The 24,804-nt window shown below is 43.4% G+C and overlaps 6 non-coding genes across 6 annotated transcripts; all 6 read right to left on the reverse strand.

Annotated features, from left to right (window-relative positions):
• Nucleotides 1–1,528: 1,528 nt before the first annotated feature.
• On the reverse strand, nucleotides 1,529–1,602 carry TRNAI-AAU (transfer RNA isoleucine (anticodon AAU)). The gene has a single exon. It is a non-coding gene; the product is annotated as a tRNA-Ile (tRNA).
• Nucleotides 1,603–5,193: 3,591 nt separating this feature from the next.
• On the reverse strand, nucleotides 5,194–5,267 carry TRNAI-AAU (transfer RNA isoleucine (anticodon AAU)). The gene has a single exon. It is a non-coding gene; the product is annotated as a tRNA-Ile (tRNA).
• Nucleotides 5,268–8,859: 3,592 nt separating this feature from the next.
• TRNAI-AAU (transfer RNA isoleucine (anticodon AAU)) lies at nucleotides 8,860–8,933 on the reverse strand. The gene has a single exon. It is a non-coding gene; the product is annotated as a tRNA-Ile (tRNA).
• Nucleotides 8,934–16,162: 7,229 nt separating this feature from the next.
• On the reverse strand, nucleotides 16,163–16,236 carry TRNAI-AAU (transfer RNA isoleucine (anticodon AAU)). The gene has a single exon. It is a non-coding gene; the product is annotated as a tRNA-Ile (tRNA).
• A 3,590-nt stretch (nucleotides 16,237–19,826) lies between these two features.
• On the reverse strand, nucleotides 19,827–19,900 carry TRNAI-AAU (transfer RNA isoleucine (anticodon AAU)). Its single transcript has one exon. It is a non-coding gene; the product is annotated as a tRNA-Ile (tRNA).
• Nucleotides 19,901–23,492: 3,592 nt separating this feature from the next.
• Nucleotides 23,493–23,566, reverse strand: TRNAI-AAU (transfer RNA isoleucine (anticodon AAU)). Its single transcript has one exon. It is a non-coding gene; the product is annotated as a tRNA-Ile (tRNA).
• Nucleotides 23,567–24,804: the final 1,238 nt, after the last annotated feature.

The raw sequence follows: 24,804 nt of genomic DNA on the forward strand, positions 1-24,804 counted from the left end.
CATAAAGATTGTTTCCTATAAAGTTATTTTCCTATTTCCTATCACCTTCCTGAGAACAATTGGGGAGCTGGGAGCCTTAAAATGCTGTCCTCTCTTCAGTTGATACTTTGGAAGATGGGGTAACTTTAAGGCCTAGCCTTACCTTTGCTGCAAAGGTTAAGTCTATTTTTGATAGATCTTAGGAAATAATTCTTCCTTCTTTCATTCCCTCTCCTTCCTCTCCGGAGGAACATTTGCTGAATACACTTGATGTTTAAAGAGCTCTTTTCATTTATGTCACCAGGCCTCTGCAGTTCAGGAAAACCGACTCCTTGTTTGTGACTTTTGGACAGCCTGGAAAAGACAAGAAGGTGACTTTTATGACTCTAAGTAGGTGGATTAAGTTGTCAATTTTTCTGGCTTTGCAAGGCTTTTTAGAATATCTTCCAGTTCAGGGATGGTCTACGAGAGGAATGGCCACCTCCTGGGTTGAATTCCAGTGAGTAACAATCTAGGAAATTCCTAGGGTGGCTACTTGGTCCTCAGAGCATACATTTGTCAAGCATTATGGCTTAATAATTTTTCTGTTTTGCATTTGAGTACCAATGTTTTGAACTCTGCATTACCCTTAGTCCATCTTGTCTTTGTCACAAACATTACATCCTGCCCACCTTCCTATCAGTCCTTTGGCAAGGGCTTGGCACCCAGGTTGGGTGCATGGGGCTTGCATTTAAGGATCCTCCTGTTCTTTCTTCCTGTTGGAAGGTGACATCACCTTACTTTGTAATGACTGTCACAAGGACGCAATGGACTAAGGCTAATGAAGATTACCAATAAGTAACCAACGCATCACCATTCTTTCTGAATGTGCGTGGCTCATTCCGCAGGACTTGTTCTTTGTATGATTCCTGGATTTTCAGAAGCCCTTTGATGGCAGCACCCCCACACTGAAAATTGTTTCAGCACCACTGTACAAGGGTCAGTTGTCATGCTCATCTGCGGCGTAAATTTGCATTGAAGTAGTCTAACTCCCCAGGCCTTGTCTTTTGCTCAATTTGCCTTTGTGAGTTTTCTCTCAATCACTGTCGACTTCCTTTGATCTTTCTTTCTTCTTTTACTTCACCTTCGCCTTCAGTGTATCTTTCGGCCCTCTTAAGAGACACACCCCCTTGTAGCCACTTCTATACTTCTGTCACCTAATTATTTTCCTATCCTTTCCCCTGTAACGTTGCTGTTCCTAGCTATAGCATCACTATCCAGAATCTGTTCACCTGAGTTATGTTCCTCTTATCCCCACGCATCTAATAATCAGCTCTTGGCCTCCCTCCACCTCTCACGAGACATAGTCTGAGGCAGTGTCTCCATCTTGGAGAGACAATCCCTTGCACTTGTGTTGTTCTACTGGCGCTGCCGGCTTGAGCTTTGGTCAGCAGTGGCAAAAGAAGGACTAATGGAAAGTGAACGTATACTGGAGCAACAGAGTGTATGGATTTATAAGAGCTTGATTAAATGAGAAAAAAAGAGTTTAGTTGAGAGAAAAAATGCAACCTGGCCCATACGGGGATTGAACCCGCGACCTTGGCGTTATTAGCACCATGCTCTAACCAACTGAGCTAACCGGCCATGAGTACTAAATATATCCTTTTTCCATGTAATGCAGATAGATAGAAGAGTTGGTCTCACTATCGCAATTCCTTCCTACTTTTCTCCTTCCGCCCCCTGTCTGCATTTCAATAACAAGAGCTGTGGAGTGCTGCACGCCAGCCTCAGTGCCTCTTCTTTCACTCAATCTCAATGTGTGCTGTGATATCTTTGTAACATCGCTTGTTGCCGGAAAAAAAGGAAAGGATGGATAGTATTTTTATTCTTTTACAACAAAACCCAAAATGCATCGGCTTGCTTGCTCATTAAGTTTACAAGGCCAGCTGCTTTTGAGATATTATAATTATAGTGGTTATTCGGCGTTGGAGGTAAGAGAGTTTTTTTTAGGTCTGGTCGTTCCTTCTGCTTCAAATTACTTGAGCTCATGTCAACAAAGTAACAACAAAACATAGCCAACGGTTCGTTGCTCAAGCCTTCCCTACTGCGCCTTCCCATGTCTCTCCTGCCGACCACAGTGCAGGAAATCTGATTTTGCATTTGCGCGAAGAGACGTACAACACAAGAAGGCGCGCTTTTGTGCGCCGGGCACCACCCGGCCTGTGCATTCCTCACTGTCGTGAGATCACTTTACTCAGCAGAGCATGACGCTGCAATTGGTTAGTAGGGCAGGCCTGACCAGAATAGTATATTTGGGGTCATGTATTTGATTGCATTTTTAAAACAGTAACAGAACTTAACTGCAATGTTTAAATAGGTCTAGACATATTTAAACAGTGTCAATTTAATAGAAGAATTGTGGACAATTCAGAGGGGAGGCACCAATGTTTTTTTTCCCATTGGGTGGATGCGGCATTAAAGAGTTTGAAGACCACTGGTCTAAGTGGACACTAATATACCTGGATGCTCCTGAATCCTCGCAACAGATGCCAGCAAACCTGGCTGGAGAGCTACTGTGTTGGACAGATCCTGTCGATTCAAGTGGTCTTTCCTAGAGAGTCGGAGGTCATGGAAATAGATGGAGTTGATGGTAATCGTCAGGGCTTTGAAGTTTTCCCATCATCATCTGTCTCAAAAAAATGTGCTAGTAAAGACAGAGAATAAGGTAGCTGTCTTTTACATTAACCAACAGTGAAGCATGCATTCAAAATCCCTCAATGCAATAGCAGAACAATTGGGTTATTGGGCAGAGATCAACCTGTTGCACACGTCGGCAGTACACATCAAGGGCACCGACAATGTGATGGCAGACAGCTGGAGGTTTCCAAATTTGCTGGAGTTGACGTTATCCAGGTCGTTGTTTTGAGAGATATGCCGAGAGATTGTGAAACCCTTTCTGGATCTCTTTTCAAACAAGGACAATGCTCATCTTTGTCGATTCTGATCCAGGCTTCCGGAACAAGGAGCCTAGGTAGTGGACGTATTGGTGATAAAGTGGCTGAGAAGTCTCCTTTATACATTCCCCCACTTTTTATTGATCCAGATGGTTCTCTTCAAGTCTCAGCAGGGGGGAGGGAACTTTATTCTTGTGGGCCCTTATTGGCCAGAGATTTCATGGTTTCCTCTTCTGAACCCCTGGCTCTTCTACCTCCTTGAGTACTGCTCAAGTGTGTCTCTCTCAGAACGTCGTCCCTGACCTTCTTGCTCCAACTCACTCTATCGCTTTGGAGGTTGAGAAGTCTGGACTGCTAGCAAAGGGTCTTTCCTCTTCCTTAGTGGAGTTAATTCAGCACTCCAGCAGGCCTTCTACTTCGAAGTCTTACTCAAAGAACTGGAAGTCTTTTGAGACGTGATGTTCTGCTCATGATTTTTTGGCACCTACCTGTAGTTTGTCTGCTATTTTGCATTTTCTTCTGAATGGGTTTCAGTTGAATCTCTTTCCACTCTGAAAGCTCATTGCTTTGCGATAAAGGTTTTTAGGGACTTTTCTGAACCTTCGTCGATGTTACAATCTTTGGTGTCTAGACTGTTCTGATCTTTTGTCAATTGTAAGACCAGTTGAAAAATCCCTTTTCTACAACTCAGAATCTTCCTACTCTTTTATAGGCTTTGCAATTTTATCTCTTTGAGGATCTGGACACTGTAGACATAAAGATTGTTTCCTATAAAGTTATTTTCCTATTTCCTATCACCTTGCTGAGAACAATTGGGGAGCTGGGAGCCTTAAAATGCTGTCCTCTCTTCATTTGATACTTTGGAAGATGGGGTAACTTTAAGGCCTAGCCTTACCTTTGCTTCAAAGGTTAAGTCTATTTTTGATAGATCTTAGGAAATAATTCTTCCTTCTTTCATTCCCTCTCCTTCCTCTCCGGAGGAACATTTGCTGAATACACTTGATGTTTAAAGAGCTCTTTTCATTTATGTCACCAGGCCTCTGCAGTTCAGGAAAACCGACTCCTTGTTTGTGACTTTTGGACAGCCTGGAAAAGACAAGAAGGTGACTTTTATGACTCTGAGTAGGTGGATTAAGTTGTCAATTTTTCTGGCTTTGTAAGGCTTTTTAGAATATCTTCCAGTTCAGGGATGGTCTACGAGAGGAATGGCCACCTCCTGGGTTGAATTCCAGTGAGTAACAATCTAGGAAATTCCTAGGGTGGCTACTTGGTCCTCAGAGCATACATTTGTCAAGCATTATGGCTTAATAATTTTTCGGTTTTGCATTTGAGTACCAATGTTTTGAACTCTGCATTACCCTTAGTCCATCTTGTCTTTGTCACAAACATTACATCCTGCCCACCTTCCCATCAGTCCTTTGGCAAGGGCTTGGCACCCAGGTTGGGTGCATGGGGCTAGCATTTAAGGATCCTCCTGTTCTTTCTTCCTGTTGGAAGGTGACATCACCTTACTTTGTAATGACTGTCACAAGGACGCAATGGACTAAGGCTAATGAAGATTACCAATAAGTAACCAACGCATCACCACTCTTTCTGAATGTGCGTGGCTCATTCCGCAGGACTAGTTCTTTGTATGATTCCTGGATTTTCAGAAGCCCTTTGATGGCAGCACCCCCACACTGAAAATTGTTTCAGCACCACTGTACAAGGGTCAGTTGTCATGCTCATCTGCGGCGTAAATTTACATTGAAGTAGTCTAACTCCCCATGCTTTGTCTTTTGCTCAATTTGCCTTTGTGAGTTTTCTCTCAATCACTGTCGACTTCCTTTGATCTTTCTTTCTTCTTTTACTTCACCTTCGCCTTCAGTGTATCTTTCGGCCCTCTTAAGAGACACACCCCCTTGTAGCCACTTCTATACTTCTGTCACCTAATTATTTTCCTATCCTTTCCCCTGTAACGTTGCTGATCCTAGCTATAGCATCACTATCCAGAATCTGTTCACCTGAGTTATGTTCCTCTTATCCCCACGCATCTAATAATCAGCTCTTGGTCTCCCTCCACCTCTCACGAGACATAGTCTGAGGCAGTGTCTCCATCTTGGAGAGACAATCCCTTGCACTTGTGTTGTTCTACTGGCACTGCCGGCTTGAGCTTTGGTCAGCAGTGGCAAAAGAAGGACTAATGGAAAGTGAACGTATACTGGAGCAACAGAGTGTATGGATTTATAAGAGCTTGATTAAATGAGAAAAAAAGAGTTTAGTTGAGAGAAAAAATGCAACCTGGCCCATACGGGGATTTAACCCGCGACCTTGGCGTTATTAGCACCACGCTCTAACCAACTGAGCTAACCGGCCATGAGTACTAAATATATCCTTTTTCCATGTAATGCAGATAGATAGAAGAGTTGGTCTCACTATCGCAATTCCTTCATACTTTTCTCCTTCCGCCCCCTGTCTGCATTTCAATAACAAGAGCTGTGGAGTGCTGCACGCCAGCCTCAGTGCCTCGTCTTTCACTCAATCTCACTGTGTGCTGTGATATCTTTGTAACATCGCTTGTTGCCGGAAAAAAAGGAAAGGATGGATAGTATTTTTATTCTTTTACAACAAAACCCAAAATGCATCGGCTTGCTTGCTCATTAAGTTTACAAGGCCAGCTGCTTTTGAGATATTATAATTATAGTGGTTATTCGGCGTTGTAGGTAAGAGAGTTTTTTTTAGGTCTGGTCGTTCCTTCTGCTTCAAATTACTTGAGCTCATGTCAACAAAGTAACAACAAAACATAGCCAACAGTTCGTTGCTCAAGCCTTCCCTACTGCGCCTTCCAATGTCTCTCCTGCCGACCACAGTGCAGGAAATCTGAGTTTGCATTTGCCAGAAGAGACGTACAACACAAGAAGGCGCGCTTTTGTGCGCCGGGCACCACCCGGCCTGTGCATTCCTCACTGTCGTGAGATCAGTTTACTCAGCAGAGCATGACGCTGCAATTGGTTAGTAGGGCAGGCCTGACCAGAATAGTATATTTCGGGTCATGTTTTTGATTGCATTTTTAAAACAGTAACAGAACTTAACTGCAATGTTTAAATAGGTCTAGACATATTTAAACAGTGTCAATTTAATAGAAGAATTGTGGACAATTCAGAGGGGAGGCACCAATGCTTTTTTTCCCCATTGGGTGGATGCGGCATTAAAGAGTTTGAAGACCACTGGTCTAAGTGGACACTAATATACCTGGATGCTCCTGAATCCTCGCAACAGATGGCAGCAAACCTGGCTGGAGAGCTACTGTGTTGGACTGATCCTGTCGATTCAAGTGGTCTTTCCTAGAGAGTCGGAGGTCATGGAAATAGATGGAGTTGATGGTAATCTTCAGGGCTTTGAAGTTTTCCCATCATCATCTGTCTCAAAAAAATGTGCTAGTAAAGACAGAGAATAAGGTAGCTGTCTTTTACATTAACCAACAGTGAAGTATGCATTCAAAATCCCTCAATGCAATAGCAGAACAATTGGGTTATTGGGCAGAGATCAACCTGTTGCACACGTCGGCAGTACACATCAAGGGCACCGACAATGTGATGGCAGACAGCTGGAGGTTTTCCAATTTTGCTGGAGTTGACGTTATCTAGGTCGTTGTTTTGAGAGATATGCCGAGAGTTTGTGAAACCCTTTCTGGATCTCTTTTCAACCAAGGACAATGCTCATCTTTGTCGATTCTGATCCAGGCTTCCGGAACAAGGAGCCTAGGTAGTGGACGTATTGGTGATAAAGTGGCTGAGAAGTCTCCTTTATACATTCCCCCACTTTTTATTGATCCAGATGGATCTCTTCAAGTCTCAGCAGGGGTAGGGAACTTTATTCTTGTGGGCCCTTATTGGCCAGAGATGTCATGGTTTCCTCTTCTGAACCCCTGGCTCTTCTACCTCCTTGAGTACTGCTCACGTGTGTCTCTCTCAGAACGTCGTCCCTGACCTTCTTGCTCCAACTCACTCTATCGCTTTGGAGGTTGAGAAGTCTGGACTGCTAGCAAAGGGTCTTTCCTCTTCCTTAGTGGAATTAATTCAGCACTCCAGCAGGCCTTCTACTTAGAAGTCTTACTCAAAGAACTGGAAGTCTTTTGAGACGTGATGTTCTGCTCATGATTTTTTGGCACCTACCTGTAGTTTGTCTGCTATTTTGCATTTTCTTCTGAATGGGTTTCAGTCGAATCTCTTTCCACTCTGAAAGCTCATTGCTTTGCGATAAAGGTTTTTAGGGACTTTTCTGTACCTTCGTCGATGTTACAATCTTTGGTGTCTAGACTGTTCTGATCTTTTGTCAATTGTAAGAACAGTTGAAAAATCCCTTTTCTCCAACTCAGAATCTTCCTACTCTTTTATAGGCTTTGCAATTTTATCTCTTTGAGGATCTGGACACTGCATACATAAAGATTGTTTCCTATAAAGTTATTTTCCTATTTCCTATCACCTTCCTGAGAACAATTGGGGAGCTGGGAGCCTTAAAATGCTGTCCTCTCTTCAGTTGATACTTTGGAAGATGGGGTAACTTTAAGGCCTAGCCTTACCTTTGCTGCAAAGGTTAAGTCTATTTTTGATAGATCTTAGGAAATAATTCTTCCTTCTTTCATTCCCTCTCCTTCCTCTCCGGAGGAACATTTGCTGAATACACTTGATGTTTAAAGAGCTCTTTTCATTTATGTCACCAGGCCTCTGCAGTTCAGGAAAACCGACTCCTTGTTTGTGACTTTTGGACAGCCTGGAAAAGACAAGAAGGTGACTTTTATGACTCTAAGTAGGTGGATTAAGTTGTCAATTTTTCTGGCTTTGCAAGGCTTTTTAGAATATCTTCCAGTTCAGGGATGGTCTACGAGAGGAATGGCCACCTCCTGGGTTGAATTCCAGTGAGTAACAATCTAGGAAATTCCTAGGGTGGCTACTTGGTCCTCAGAGCATACATTTGTCAAGCATTATGGCTTAATAATTTTTCTGTTTTGCATTTGAGTACCAATGTTTTGAACTCTGCATTACCCTTAGTCCATCTTGTCTTTGTCACAAACATTACATCCTGCCCACCTTCCTATCAGTCCTTTGGCAAGGGCTTGGCACCCAGGTTGGGTGCATGGGGCTAGCATTTAAGGATCCTCCTGTTCTTTCTTCCTGTTGGAAGGTGACATCACCTTACTTTGTAATGACTGTCACAAGGACGCAATGGACTAAGGCTAATGAAGATTACCAATAAGTAACCAACGCATCACCATTCTTTCTGAATGTGCGTGGCTCATTCCGCAGGACTTGTTCTTTGTATGATTCCTGGATTTTCAGAAGCCCTTTGATGGCAGCACCCCCACACTGAAAATTGTTTCAGCACCACTGTACAAGGGTCAGTTGTCATGCTCATCTGCGGCGTAAATTTGCATTGAAGTAGTCTAACTCCCCAGGCTTTGTCTTTTGCTCAATTTGCCTTTGTGAGTTTTCTCTCAATCACTGTCGACTTCCTTTGATCTTTCTTTCTTCTTTTACTTCACCTTCGCCTTCAGTGTATCTTTCGGCCCTCTTAAGAGACACACCCCCTTGTAGCCACTTCTATACTTCTGTCACCTAATTATTTTCCTATCCTTTCCCCTGTAACGTTGCTGATCCTAGCTATAGCATCACTATCCAGAATCTGTTCACCTGAGTTATGTTCCTCTTATCCCCACGCATCTAATAATCAGCTCTTGGTCTCCCTCCACCTCTCACGAGACATAGTCTGAGGCAGTGTCTCCATCTTGGAGAGACAATCCCTTGCACTTGTGTTGTTCTACTGGCACTGCCGGCTTGAGCTTTGGTCAGCAGTGGCAAAAGAAGGACTAATGGAAAGTGAACGTATACTGGAGCAACAGAGTGTATGGATTTATAAGAGCTTGATTAAATGAGAAAAAAAGAGTTTAGTTGAGAGAAAAAATGCAACCTGGCCCATACGGGGATTGAACCCGCGACCTTGGCGTTATTAGCACCACGCTCTAACCAACTGAGCTAACCGGCCATGAGTACTAAATATATCCTTTTTCCATGTAATGCAGATAGATAGAAGAGTTGATCTCACTATCGCAATTCCTTCCTACTTTTCTCCTTCCGCCCCCTGTCTGCATTTCAATAACAAGAGCTGTGGAGTGCTGCACGCCAGCCTCAGTGCCTCGTCTTTCACTCAATCTCACTGTGTGCTGTGATATCTTTGTAACATCGCTTGTTGCCGGAAAAAAAGGAAAGGATGGATAGTATTTTTATTCTTTTACAACAAAACCCAAAATGCATCGGCTTGCTTGCTCATTAAGTTTACAAGGCCAGCTGCTTTTGAGATATTATAATTATAGTGGTTATTCGGCGTTGGAGGTAACAGAGTTTTTTTTAGGTCTGGTCGTTCCTTCTGCTTCAAATTACTTGAGCTCATGTCAACAAAGTAACAACAAAACATAGCCAACGGTTCGTTGCTCAAGCCTTCCCTACTGTGCCTTCCCATGTCTCTCCTGCCGACCACAGTGCAGGAAATCTGATTTTGCATTTGCGCGAAGAGACGTACAACACAAGAAGGCGCGCTTTTGTGCGCCGGGCACCACCCGGCCTGTGCATTCCTCACTGTCGTGAGATCACTTTACTCAGCAGAGCATGATGCTGCAATTGGTTAGTAGGGCAGGCCTGACCAGAATAGTATATTTGGGGTCATGTATTTGATTGCATTTTTAAAACAGTAACAGAACTTAACTGCAATGTTTAAATAGGTCTAGACATATTTAAACAGTGTCAATTTAATAGAAGAATTGTGGACAATTCAGAGGGGAGGCACCAATGTTTTTTTTCCCATTGGGTGGATGCGGCATTAAAGAGTTTGAAGACCACTGGTCTAAGTGGACACTAATATACCTGGATGCTCCTGAATCCTCGCAACAGATGCCAGCAAACCTGGCTGGAGAGCTACTGTGTTGGACAGATCCTGTCGATTCAAGTGCTCTTTCCTAGAGAGTCGGAGGTCATGGAAATAGATGGAGTTGATGGAAATCGTCAGGGCTTTGAAGTTTTCCCATCATCATCTGTCTCAAAAAAATGTGCTAGTAAAGACAGAGAATAAGGTAGCTGTCTTTTACATTAACCAACAGTGAAGCATGCATTCAAAATCCCTCAATGCAATAGCAGAACAATTGGGTTATTGGGCAGAGATCAACCTGCTGCACACGTCGGCAGTACACATCAAGGGCACCGACAATGTGATGGCAGACAGCTGGAGGTTTCCAAATTTGCTGGAGTTGACGTTATCCAGGTCGTTGTTTTGAGAGATATGCCGAGAGTTTGTGAAACCCTTTCTGGATCTCTTTTCAAACAAGGACAATGCTCATCTTTGTCGATTCTGATCCAGGCTTCCGGAACAAGGAGCCTAGGTAGTGGACGTATTGGTGATAAAGTGGCTGAGAAGTCTCCTTTATACATTCCCCCACTTTTTATTGATCCAGATGGTTCTCTTCAAGTCTCAGCAGGGGGGAGGGAACTTTATTCTTGTGGGCCCTTATTGGCCAAAGATGTCATGGTTTCCTCTTCTGAACCCCTGGCTCTTCTACCTCCTTGAGTACTGCTCAAGTGTGTCTCTCTCAGAACGTCGTCCCTGACCTTCTTGCTCCAACTCACTCTATCGCTTTGGAGGTTGAGAAGTCTGGACTGCTAGCAAAGGGTCTTTCCTCTTCCTTAGTGGAGTTAATTCAGCACTCCAGCAGGCCTTCTACTTCGAAGTCTTACTCAAGGAACTGGAAGTCTTTTGAGACGTGATGTTCTGCTCATGATCTTTTGGCACCTACCTGTAGTTTGTCTGCTATTTTGCATTTTCTTCTGAATGGGTTTCACTTGAATCTCTTTCCACTCTGAAAGCTCATTGCTTTGCGATAAAGGTTTTTAGGGACTTTTCTGTACCTTCGTCGATGTTACAATCTTTGGTGTCTAGACTGTTCTGATCTTTTATCAATTGTAAGACCAGTTGAAAAATCCCTTTTCTCCAACTCAGAATCTTCCTACTCTTTTATAGGCTTTGCAATTTTATCTCTTTGAGGATCTGGATAGTGTAGACATAAAGATTGTTTCCTATAAAGTTATTTTCCTATTTCCTATCACCTTGCTGAGAACAATTGGGGTGCTGGGAGCCTTAAAATGCTGTCCTCTCTTCATTTGATACTTTGGAAGATGGGGTAACTTTAAGGCCTAGCCTTACCTTTGCTGCAAAGGTTAAGTCTATTTTTGATAGATCTTAGGAAATAATTCTTTCTTCTTTCATTCCCTCTCCTTCCTCTCCGGAGGAACATTTGCTGAATACACTTGATGTTTAAAGAGCTCTTTTCATTCATGTCACCAGGCCTCTGCAATTCAGGAAAACCGACTCCTTGTTTGTGACTTTTGGACAGCCTGGAAAAGACAAGAAGGTGACTTTTATGACTCTGAGTAGGTGGATTAAGTTGTCAATTTTTCTGGCTTTGCAAGGCTTTTTAGAATATCTTCCAGTTCAGGGATGGTCTACGAGAGGAATGGCCACCTCCTGGGTTGAATTCCAGTGAGTAACAATCTAGGAAATTCCTAGGGTGCCTACTTGGTCCTCAGAGCATACATTTGTCAAGCATTATGGCTTAATAATTTTTCGGTTTTGCATTTGAGTACCAATGTTTTGAACTCTGCATTACCCTTAGTCCATCTTGTCTTTGTCACAAACATTACATCCTGCCCACCTTCCCATCAGTCCTTTGGCAAGGGCTTGGCACCCAGGTTGGGTGCATGGGGCTAGCATTTAAGGATCCTCCTGTTCTTTCTTCCTGTTGGAAGGTGACATCACCTTACTTTGTAATGACTGTCTCAAGGACGCAATGGACTAAGGCTAATGAAGATTACCAATAAGTAACCAACGCATCACCACTCTTTCTGAATGTGCGTGGCTCATTCCGCAGGACTAGTTCTTTGTATGATTCCTGGATTTTCAGAAGCCCTTTGATGGCAGCACCCCCACACTGAAAATTGTTTCAGCACCACTGTACAAGGGTCAGTTGTCATGCTCATCTGCGGCGTAAATTTGCATTGAAGTAGTCTAACTCCCCAGGCTTTGTCTTTTGCTCAATTTGCCTTTGTGAGTTTTCTCTCAATCACTGTCGACTTCCTTTGATCTTTCTTTCTTCTTTTACTTCACCTTCGCCTTCAGTGTATCTTTCGGCCCTCTTAAGAGACACACCCCCTTGTAGCCACTTCTATACTTCTGTCACCTAATTATTTTCCTATCCTTTCCCCTGTAACGTTGCTGATCCTAGCTATAGCATCACTATCCAGAATCTGTTCACCTGAGTTATGTTCCTCTTATCCCCACGCATCTAATAATCAGCTCTTGGTCTCCCTCCACCTCTCACGAGACATAGTCTGAGGCAGTGTCTCCATCTTGGAGAGACAATCCCTTGCACTTGTGTTGTTCTACTGGCACTGCCGGCTTGAGCTTTGGTCAGCAGTGGCAAAAGAAGGACTAATGGAAAGTGAACGTATACTGGAGCAACAGAGTGTATGGATTTATAAGAGCTTGATTAAATGAGAAAAAAAGAGTTTAGTTGAGAGAAAAAATGCAACCTGGCCCATACGGGGATTGAACCCGCGACCTTGGTGTTATTAGCACCACTCTCTAACCAACTGAGCTAACCGGCCATGAGTACTAAATATATCCTTTTTCCATGTAATGCAGATAGATAGAAGAGTTGGTCTCACTATCGCAATTCCTTCATACTTTTCTCCTTCCGCCCCCTGTCTGCATTTCAATAACAAGAGCTGTGGAGTGCTGCACGCCAGCCTCAGTGCCTCGTCTTTCACTCAATCTCACTGTGTGCTGTGATATCTTTGTAACATCGCTTGTTGCCGGAAAAAAAGGAAAGGATGGATAGTATTTTTATTCTTTTACAACAAAACCCAAAATGCATCGGCTTGCTTGCTCATTAAGTTTACAAGGCCAGCTGCTTTTGAGATATTATAATTATAGTGGTTATTCGGCGTTGGAGGTAAGAGAGTTTTTTTTAGGTCTGGTCGTTCCTTCTGCTTCAAATTACTTGAGCTCATGTCAACAAAGTAACAACAAAACATAGCCAACGGTTCGTTGCTCAAGCCTTCCCTACTGCGCCTTCCAATGTCTCTCCTGCCGACCACAGTGCAGGTAATCTGAGTTTGCATTTGCGCGAAGAGACGTACAACACAAGAAGGCGCGCTTTTGTGCGCCGGGCACCACCCGGCCTGTGCATTCCTCACTGTCGTGAGATCAGTTTACTCAGCAGAGCATGACGCTGCAATTGGTTAGTAGGGCAGGCCTGACCAGAATAGTATATTTCGGGTCATGTTTTTGATTGCATTTTTAAAACAGTAACAGAACTTAACTGCAATGTTTAAATAGGTCTAGACATATTTAAACAGTGTCAATTTAATAGAAGAATTGTGGACAATTCAGAGGGGAGGCACCAATGCTTTTTTTCCCCATTGGGTGGATGCGGCATTAAAGAGTTTGAAGACCACTGGTCTAAGTGGACACTAATATACCTGGATGCTCCTGAATCCTCGCAACAGATGGCAGCAAACCTGGCTGGAGAGCTACTGTGTTGGACTGATCCTGTCGATTCAAGTGGTCTTTCCTAGAGAGTCGGAGGTCATGGAAATAGATGGAGTTGATGGTAATCTTCAGGGCTTTGAAGTTTTCCCATCATCATCTGTCTCAAAAAAATGTGCTAGTAAAGACAGAGAATAAGGTAGCTGTCTTTTACATTAACCAACAGTGAAGTATGCATTCAAAATCCCTCAATGCAATAGCAGAACAATTGGGTTATTGGGCAGAGATCAACCTGTTGCACACGTCGGCAGTACACATCAAGGGCACCGACAATGTGATGGCAGACAGCTGGAGGTTTTCCAATTTTGCTGGAGTTGACGTTATCTAGGTCGTTGTTTTGAGAGATATGCCGAGAGTTTGTGAAACCCTTTCTGGATCTCTTTTCAACCAAGGACAATGCTCATCTTTGTCGATTCTGATCCAGGCTTCCGGAACAAGGAGCCTAGGTAGTGGACGTATTGGTGATAAAGTGGCTGAGAAGTCTCCTTTATACATTCCCCCACTTTTTATTGATCCAGATGGATCTCTTCAAGTCTCAGCAGGGGGAGGGAACTTTATTCTTGTGGGCCCTTATTGGCCAGAGATGTCATGGTTTCCTCTTCTGAACCCCTGGCTCTTCTACCTCCTTGAGTACTGCTCACGTGTGTCTCTCTCAGAACGTCGTCCCTGACCTTCTTGCTCCAACTCACTCTATCGCTTTGGAGGTTGAGAAGTCTGGACTGCTAGCAAAGGGTCTTTCCTCTTCCTTAGTGGAATTAATTCAGCACTCCAGCAGGCCTTCTACTTAGAAGTCTTACTCAAAGAACTGGAAGTCTTTTGAGACGTGATGTTCTGCTCATGATTTTTTGGCACCTACCTGTAGTTTGTCTGCTATTTTGCATTTTCTTCTGAATGGGTTTCAGTCGAATCTCTTTCCACTCTGAAAGCTCATTGCTTTGCGATAAAGGTTTTTAGGGACTTTTCTGTACCTTCGTCGATGTTACAATCTTTGGTGTCTAGACTGTTCTGATCTTTTGTCAATTGTAAGACCAGTTGAAAAATCCCTTTTCTCCAACTCAGAATCTTCCTACTCTTTTATAGGCTTTGCAATTTTATCTCTTTGAGGATCTGGACACTGTATACATAAAGATTGTTTCCTATAAAGTTATTTTCCTATTTCCTATCACCTTCCTGAGAACAATTGGGGAGCTGGGAGCCTTAAAATGCTGTCCTCTCTTCAGTTGATACTTTGGAAGATGGGGTAACTTTAAGGCCTAGCCTTACCTTTGCTGCAAAGGTTAAGTCTATTTTTGATAGATCTTAGGAAATAATTCTTCCTTCTTTCATTCCCTCTCCTTCCTCTCCGGAGGAACATTTGCTGAATACACTTGATGTTTAAAGAGCTCTTTTCATTTATGTCACCAGGCCTCTGCAGTTCAGTAAAACCGACTCCTTGTTTGTGACTTTTGGACAGCCTGGAAAAGACAAGAAGGTGACTTTTATGACTCTAAGTAGGTGGATTAAGTTGTCAATTTTTCTGGCTTTGCAAGGCTTTTTAGAATATCTTCCAGTTCAGGGATGGTCTACGAGAGGAATGGCCACCTCCTGGATTGAATTCCAGTGAGTAACAATCTAGGAAATTCCTAGGGTGGCTACTTGGTCCTCAGAGCATACATTTGTCAAGCATTATGGCTTAATAATTTTTCTGTTTTGCATTTGAGTACCAATGTTTTGAACTCTGCATTACCCTTAGTCCATCTTGTCTTTGTCACAAACATTACATCCTGCCCACCTTCCTATCAGTCCTTTGGCAAGGGCTTGGCACCCAGGTTGGGTGCATGGGGCTAGCATTTAAGGATCCTCCTGTTCTTTCTTCCTGTTGGAAGGTGACATCACCTTACTTTGTAATGACTGTCACAAGGACGCAATGGACTAAGGCTAATGAAGATTACCAATAAGTAACCAACGCATCACCATTCTTTCTGAATGTGCGTGGCTCATTCCGCAGGACTTGTTCTTTGTGATGGCAGCACCCCCACACTGAAAATTGTTTCAGCACCACTGTACAAGGGTCAGTTGTCATGCTCATCTGCGGCGTAAATTTGCATTGAAGTAGTCTAACTCCCCAGGCTTTGTCTTTTGCTCAATTTGCCTTTGTGAGTTTTCTCTCAATCACTGTCGACTTCCTTTGATCTTTCTTTCTTCTTTTACTTCACCTTCGCCTTCAGTGTATCTTTCGGCCCTCTTAAGAGACACACCCCCTTGTAGCCACTTCTATACTTCTGTCACCTAATTATTTTCCTATCCTTTCCCCTGTAACGTTGCTGATCCTAGCTATAGCATCACTATCCAGAATCTGTTCACCTGAGTTATGTTCCTCTTATCCCCACGCATCTAATAATCAGCTCTTGGTCTCCCTCCACCTCTCACGAGACATAGTCTGAGGCAGTGTCTCCATCTTGGAGAGACAATCCCTTGCACTTGTGTTGTTCTACAGGCACTGCCGGCTTGAGCTTTGGTCAGCAGTGGCAAAAGAAGGACTAATGGAAAGTGAACGTATACTGGAGCAACAGAGTGTATGGATTTATAAGAGCTTGATTAAATAAGAAAAAAAGAGTTTAGTTGAGAGAAAAAATGCAACCTGGCCCATACGGGGATTGAACCCGCGACCTTGGCGTTATTAGCACCACACTCTAACCAACTGAGCTAACCAGCCATGAGTACTAAATATATCCTTTTTCCATGTAATGCAGATAGATAGAAGAGGTGGTCTCACTATCGCAATTCCTTCCTACTTTTCTCCTTCCGCCCCCTGTCTGCATTTCAATAACAAGAGCTGTGGAGTGCTGCACGCCAGCCTCAGTGCCTCGTCTTTCACTCAATCTCACTGTGTGCTGTGATATCTTTGTAACATCGCTTGTTGCCGGAAAAAAAGGAAAGGATGGATAGTATTTTTATTCTTTTACAACAAAACCCAAAATGCATCGGCTAGCTTGCTCATTAAGTTTACAAGGCCAGCTGCTTTTGAGATATTATAATTATATTGGTTATTCGGCGTTGGAGGTAAGAGAGTTTTTTTTAGGTCTGGTCGTTCCTTCTGCTTCAAATTACTTGAGCTCATGTCAACAAAGTAACAACAAAACATAGCCAACGGTTCGTTGCTCAAGCCTTCCCTACTGCGCCTTCCCATGTCTCTCCTGCCGACCACAGTGCAGGAAATCTGAGTTTGCATTTGCGCGAAGAGACGTACAACACAAGAAGGCGCGCTTTTGTGCGCCGGGCACCACCCGGCCTGTGCATTCCTCACTGTCGTGAGATCACTTTACTCAGCAGAGCATGACGCTGCAATTGGTTAGTAGGGCAGGCCTGACCAGAATAGTATATTTGGGGTCATGTATTTGATTGCATTTTTAAAACAGTAACAGAACTTAACTGCAATGTTTAAATAGGTCTAGACATATTTAAACAGTGTCAATTTAATAGAAGAATTGTGGACAATTCAGAGGGGAGGCACCAATGTTTTTTTTCCCATTGGGTGGATGCGGCATTAAAGAGTTTGAAGACCACTGGTCTAAGTGGACACTAATATACCTGGATGCTCCTGAATCCTCGCAACAGATGCCAGCAAACCTGGCTGGAGAGCTACTGTGTTGGACAGATCCTGTCGATTCAAGTGGTCTTTCCTAGAGAGTCGGAGGTCATGGAAATAGATGGAGTTGATGGTAATCGTCAGGGCTTTGAAGTTTTCCCATCATCATCTGTCTCAAAAAAATGTGCTAGTAAAGACAGAGAATAAGGTAGCTGTCTTTTACATTAACCAACAGTGAAGCATGCATTCAAAATCCCTCAATGCAATAGCAGAACAATTGGGTTATTGGGCAGAGATCAACCTGCTGCACACGTCGGCAGTACACATCAAGGGCACCGACAATGTGATGGCAGACAGCTGGAGGTTTCCAAATTTGCTGGAGTTGACGTTATCCAGGTCGTTGTTTTGAGAGATATGCCGAGAGTTTGTGAAACCCTTTCTGGATCTCTTTTCAAACAAGGACAATGCTCATCTTTGTCGATTCTGATCCAGGCTTCCGGAACAAGGAGCCTAGGTAGTGGACGTATTGGTGATAAAGTGGCTGAGAAGTCTCCTTTATACATTCCCCCACTTTTTATTGATCCAGATGGTTCTCTTCAAGTCTCAGCAGGGGGGAGGGAACTTTATTCTTGTGGGCCCTTATTGGCCAAAGATGTCATGGTTTCCTCTTCTGAACCCCTGGCTCTTCTACCTCCTTGAGTACTGCTCAAGTGTGTCTCTCTCAGAACGTCGTCCCTGACCTTCTTGCTCCAACTCACTCTATCGCTTTGGAGGTTGAGAAGTCTGGACTGCTAGCAAAGGGTCTTTCCTCTTCCTTAGTGGAGTTAATTCAGCACTCCAGCAGGCCTTTTACTTCGAAGTCTTACTCAAGGAACTGGAAGTCTTTTGAGACGTGATGTTCTGCTCATGATCTTTTGGCACCTACCTGTAGTTTGTCTGCTATTTTGCATTTTCTTCTGAATGGGTTTCACTTGAATCTCTTTCCACTCTGAAAGCTCATTGCTTTGCGATAAAGGTTTTTAGGGACTTTTCTGTACCTTCGTCGATGTTACAATCTTTGGTGTCTAGACTGTTCTGATCTTTTGTCAATTGTAAGACCAGTTGAAAAATCCCTTTTCTCCAACTCAGAATCTTCCTACTCTTTTATAGGCTTTGCAATTTTATCTCTTTGAGGATCTGGATACTGTAGACATAAAGATTGTTTCCTATAAAGTTATTTTCCTATTTCCTATCACCTTGCTGAGAACAATTGGGGAGCTGGGAGCCTTAAAATGCTGTCCTCTCTTCATTTGATACTTTGGAAGATGGGGTAACTTTAAGGCCTAGCCTTACCTTTGCTGCAAAGGTTAAGTCTGTTTTTGATAGATCTTAGGAAATAATTCTTCCTTCTTTCATTCCCTCTCCTTCCTCTCCGGAGGAACATTTGCTGAATACACTTGATGTTTAAAGAGCTCTTTTCATTCATGTCACCCGGCCTCTGCAGTTCAGGAAAACCGACTCCTTGTTTGTGACTTTTGTACAGCCTGGAAAAGACAAGAAGGTGACTTTTATGACTCTGAGTAGGTGGATTAAGTTGTCAATTTTTCTGGCTTTGCAAGGCTTTTTAGAATATCTTCCAGTTCAGGGATGGTCTACGAGAGGAATGGCCACCTCCTGGGTTGAATTCCAGTGAGTAACAATCTAGGAAATTCCTAGGGTGGCTACTTGGTCCTCAGAGCATACATTTGTCAAGCATTATGGCTTAATAATTTTTCGGTTTTGCATTTGAGTACCAATGTTTTGAACTCTGCATTACCCTTAGTCCATCTTGTCTTTGTCACAAACATTACATCCTGCCCACCTTCCCATCAGTCCTTTGGCAAGGGCTTGGCACCCAGTTTGGGTGCATGGGGCTAGCATTTAAGGATCCTCCTGTTCTTTCTTCCTGTTGGAAGGTGACATCACCTTACTTTGTAATGACTGTCACAAGGACGCAATGGACTAAGGCTAATGAAGATTACCAATAAGTAACCAACGCATCACCACTCTTTCTGAATGTGCGTGGCTCATTCCGCAGGACTAGTTCTTTGTATGATTCCTGGATTTTCAGAAGCCCTTTGATGGCAGCACCCCCACACTGAAAATTGTTTCTGCACCACTGTACAAGGGTCAGTTGTCATGCTCATCTGCGGCGTAAATTTGCATTGAAGTAGTCTAACTCCCCAGGCTTTGTCTTTTGCTCAATTTGCCTTTGTGAGTTTTCTCTCAATCACTGTCGACTTCCTTTGATCTTTCTTTCTTCTTTTACTTCACCTTCGCCTTCAGTGTATCTTTCGGCCCTCTTAAGAGACACACCCCCTTGTAGCCACTTCTATACTTCTGTCACCTAATTATTTTCCTATCCTTTCCCCTGTAACGTTGCTGATCCTAGCTATAGCATCACTATCCAGAATCTGTTCCCTGAGTTATGTTCCTCTTATCCCCACGCATCTAATAATCAGCTCTTGGTCTCCCTCCACCTCTCACGAGACATAGTCTGAGGCAGTGTCTCCATCTTGGAGAGACAATCCCTTGCACTTGTGTTGTTCTACTGGCACTGCCGGCTTGAGCTTTGGTCAGCAGTGGCAAAAGAAGGACTAATGGAAAGTGAACGTATACTGGAGCAACAGAGTGTATGGATTTATAAGAGCTTGATTAAATGAGAAAAAAAGAGTTTAGTTGAGAGAAAAAATGCAACCTGGCACATACGGGGATTGAACCCGCGACCTTGGCGTTATTAGCACCACGCTCTAACCAACTGAGCTAACCAGCCATGAGTACTAAATATATCCTTTTTCCATGTAATGCAGATAGATAGAAGAGTTGGTCTCACTATCGCAATTCCTTCATACTTTTCTCCTTCCGCCCCCTGTCTGCATTTCAATAACAAGAGCTGTGGAGTGCTGCACGCCAGCCTCAGTGCCTCGTCTTTCACTCAATCTCACTGTGTGCTGTGATATCTTTGTAACATCGCTTGTTGCCGGAAAAAAAGGAAAGGAGGGATAGTATTTTTATTCTTTTACAACAAAACCCAAAATGCATCGGCTTGCTTGGTCATTAAGTTTACAAGGCCAGCTGCTTTTGAGATATTATAATTATAGTGGTTATTCGGCGTTGGAGGTAAGAGAGTTTTTTTTAGGTCTGGTCGTTCCTTCTGCTTCAAATTACTTGAGCTCATGTCAACAAAGTAACAACAAAACATAGCCAACGGTTCGTTGCTCAAGCCTTCCCTACTGCGCCTTCCAATGTCTCTCCTGCCGACCACAGTGCAGGAAATCTGAGTTTGCATTTGCGCGAAGAGACGTACAACACAAGAAGGCGCGCTTTTGTGCGCCGGGCACCACCCGGCCTGTGCATTCCTCACTGTCGTGAGATCAGTTTACTCAGCAGAGCATGACGCTGCAATTGGTTAGTAGGGCAGGCCTGACCAGAATAGTATATTTCGGGTCATGTTTTTGATTGCATTTTTAAAACAGTAACAGAACTTAACTGCAATGTTTAAATAGGTCTAGACATATTTAAACAGTGTCAATTTAATAGAAGAATTGTGGACAATTCAGAGGGGAGGCACCAATGCTTTTTTTCCCCATTGGGTGGATGCGGCATTAAAGAGTTTGAAGACCACTGGTCTAAGTGGACACTAATACACCTGGATGCTCCTGAATCCTCGCAACAGATGGCAGCAAACCTGGCTGGAGAGCTACTGTGTTGGACTGATCCTGTCGATTCAAGTGGTCTTTCCTAGAGAGTCGGAGGTCATGTAAATAGATGGAGTTGATGGTAATCTTCAGGGCTTTGAAGTTTTACCATCATCATCTGTCTCAAAAAAATGTGCTAGTAAAGACAGAGAATAAGGTAGCTGTCTTTTACATTAACCAACAGTGAAGTATGCATTCAAAATCCCTCAATGCAATAGCAGAACAATTGGGTTATTGGGCAGAGATCAACCTGTTGCACACGTCCGCAGTACACATCAAGGGCACCGACAATGTGATGGCAGACAGCTGGAGGTTTTCCAATTTTGCTGGAGTTGACGTTATCTAGGTCGTTGTTTTGAGAGATATGCCGAGAGTTTGTGAAACCCTTTCTGGATCTCTTTTCAACCAAGGACAATGCTCATCTTTGTCGATTCTGATCCAGGCTTCCGGAACAAGGAGCCTAGGTAGTGGACGTATTGGTGATAAAGTGGCTGAGAAGTCTCCTTTATACATTCCCCCACTTTTTATTGATCCAGATGGATCTCTTCAAGTCTCAGCAGGGGGAGGGAACTTTATTCTTGTGGGCCCTTATTGGCCAGAGATGTCATGATTTCCTCTTCTGAACCCCTGGCTCTTCTACCTCCTTGAGTACTGCTCACGTGTGTCTCTCTCAGAACGTCGTCCCTGACCTTCTTGCTCCAACTCACTCTATCGCTTTGGAGGTTGAGAAGTCTGGACTGCTAGCAAAGGGTCTTTCCTCTTCCTTAGTGGAATTAATTCAGCACTCCAGCAGGCCTTCTACTTAGAAGTCTTACTCAAAGAACTGGAAGTCTTTTGAGACGTGATGTTCTGCTCATGATTTTTTGGCACCTACCTGTAGTTTGTCTGCTATTTTGCATTTTCTTCTGAATGGGTTTCAGTCGAATCTCTTTCCACTCTGAAAGCTCATTGCTTTGCGATAAAGGTTTTTAGGGACTTTTCTGTACCTTCGTCGATGTTACAATCTTTGGTGTCTAGACTGTTCTGATCTTTTGTCAATTGTAAGACCAGTTGAAAAATCCCTTTTCTCCAACTCAGAATCTTCCTACTCTTTTATAGGCTTTGCAATTTTATCTCTTTGAGGATCTGGACACTGTATACATAAAGATTGTTTCCTATAAAGTTATTTTCCTATTTCCTATCACCTTCCTGAGAACAATTGGGGAGCTGGGAGCCTTAAAATGCTGTCCTCTCTTCAGTTGATACTTTGGAAGATGGGGTAACTTTAAGGCCTAGCCTTACCTTTGCTGCAAAGGTTAAGTCTATTTTTGATAGATCTTAGGAAATAATTCTTCCTTCTTTCATTCCCTCTCCTTCCTCTCCGGAGGAACATTTGCTGAATACACTTGATGTTTAAAGAGCTCTTTTCATTTATGTCACCAGGCCTCTGCAGTTCAGGAAAACCGACTCCTTGTTTGTGACTTTTGGACAGCCTGGAAAAGACAAGAAGGTGACTTTTATGACTCTAAGTAGGTGGATTAAGTTGTCAATTTTTGTGGCTTTGCAAGGCTTTTTAGAATATCTTCCAGTTCAGGGATGGTCTACGAGAGGAATGGCCACCTCCTGGGTTGAATTCCAGTGAGTAACAATCTAGGAAATTCCTAGGGTGGCTACTTGGTCCTCAGAGCATACATTTGTCAAGCATTATGGCTTAATAATTTTTCTGTTTTGCATTTGAGTACCAATGTTTTGAACTCTGCATTACCCTTAGTCCATCTTGTCTTTGTCACAAACATTACATCCTGCCCACCTTCCTATCAGTCCTTTGGCAAGGGCTTGGCACCCAGGTTGGGTGCATGGGGCTTGCATTTAAGGATCCTCCTGTTCTTTCTTCCTGTTGGAAGGTGACATCACCTTACTTTGTAATGACTGTCACAAGGACGCAATGGACTAAGGCTAATGAAGATTACCAATAAGTAACCAACGCATCACCATTCTTTCTGAATGTGCGTGGCTCATTCCGCAGGACTTGTTCTTTGTATGATTCCTGGATTTTCAGAAGCCCTTTGATGGCAGCACCCCCACACTGAAAATTGTTTCAGCACCACTGTACAAGGGTCAGTTGTCATGCTCATCTGCGGCGTAAATTTGCATTGAAGTAGTCTAACTCCCCAGGCTTTGTCTTTTGCTCAATTTGCCTTTGTGAGTTTTCTCTCAATCACTGTCGACTTCCTTTGATCTTTCTTTCTTCTTTTACTTCACCTTCGCCTTCAGTGTATCTTTCGGCCCTCTTAAGAGACACACCCCCTTGTAGCCACTTCTATACTTCTGTCACCTAATTATTTTCCTATCCTTTCCCCTGTAACGTTGCTGATCCTAGCTATAGCATCACTATCCAGAATCTGTTCACCTGAGTTATGTTCCTCTTATCCCCACGCATCTAATAATCAGCTCTTGGTCTCCCTTCACCTCTCACGAGACATAGTCTGAGGCAGTGTCTCCATCTTGGAGAGACAATCCCTTGCACTTGTGTTGTTCTACTGGCACTGCCGGCTTGAGCTTTGGTCAGCAGTGGCAAAAGAAGGACTAATGGAAAGTGAACGTATACTGGAGCAACAGAGTGTATGGATTTATAAGAGCTTGATTAAATGAGAAAAAAAGAGTTTAGTTGAGAGAAAAAATGCAACCTGGCCCATACGGGGATTGAACCCGCGACCTTGGCGTTATTAGCACCACGCTCTAACCAACTGAGCTAACCAGCCATGAGTACTAAATATATCCTTTTTCCATGTAATGCAGATAGATAGAAGAGTTGGTCTCACTATCGCAATTCCTTCCTACTTTTCTCCTTCCGCCCCCTGTCTGCATTTCAATAACAAGAGCTGTGGAGTGCTGCACGCCAGCCTCAGTGCCTCGTCTTTCACTCAATCTCACTGTGTGCTGTGATATCTTTGTAACATCGCTTGTTGCCGGAAAAAAAGGAAAGGATGGATAGTATTTTTATTCTTTTACAACAAAACCCAAAATGCATCGGCTTGCTTGCTCATTAAGTTTACAAGGCCAGCTGCTTTTGAGATATTATAATTATAGTGGTTATTCGGCATTGGAGGTAAGAGAGTTTTTTTTAGGTCTGGTCGTTCCTTCTGCTTCAAATTACTTGAGCTCATGTCAACAAAGTAACAACAAAACATAGCCAACGGTTCGTTGCTCAAGCCTTCCCTACTGCGCCTTCCCATGTCTCTCCTGCCGACCACAGTGCAGGAAATCTGATTTTGCATTTGGACGAAGAGACGTACAACACAAGAAGGCGCGCTTTTGTGCGCCGGGCACCACCCGGCCTGTGCATTCCTCACTGTCGTGAGATCACTTTACTCAGCAGAGCATGACGCTGCAATTGGTTAGTAGGGCAGGCCTGACCAGAATAGTATATTTGGGGTCATGTATTTGATTGCATTTTTAAAACAGTAACAGAACTTAACTGCAATGTTTAAATAGGTCTAGACATATTTAAACAGTGTCAATTTAATAGAAGAATTGTGGACAATTCAGAGGGGAGGCACCAATGTTTTTTTCCCATTGGGTGGATGCGGCATTAAAGAGTTTGAAGACCACTGGTCTAAGTGGACACTAATATACCTGGATGCTCCTGAATCCTCGCAACAGATGCCAGCAAACCTGGCTGGAGAGCTACTGTGTTGGACAGATCCTGTCGATTCAAGTGGTCTTTCCTAGAGAGTCGGAGGTCATGGAAATAGATGGAGTTGATGGTAATCGTCAGGGCTTTGAAGTTTTCCCATCATCATCTGTCTCAAAAAAATGTGCTAGTAAAGACAGAGAATAAGGTAGCTGTCTTTTACATTAACCAACAGTGAAGCATGCATTCAAAATCCCTCAATGCAATAGCAGAACAATTGGGTTATTGGGCAGAGATCAACCTGCTGCACACGTCGGCAGTACACATCAAGGGCACTGACAATGTGATGGCAGACAGCTGGAGGTT

Source organism: Pleurodeles waltl, chromosome 12 (assembly GCF_031143425.1).
Source record: "Pleurodeles waltl isolate 20211129_DDA chromosome 12, aPleWal1.hap1.20221129, whole genome shotgun sequence".
Lineage (NCBI taxonomy): Eukaryota > Metazoa > Chordata > Amphibia > Caudata > Salamandridae > Pleurodeles > Pleurodeles waltl.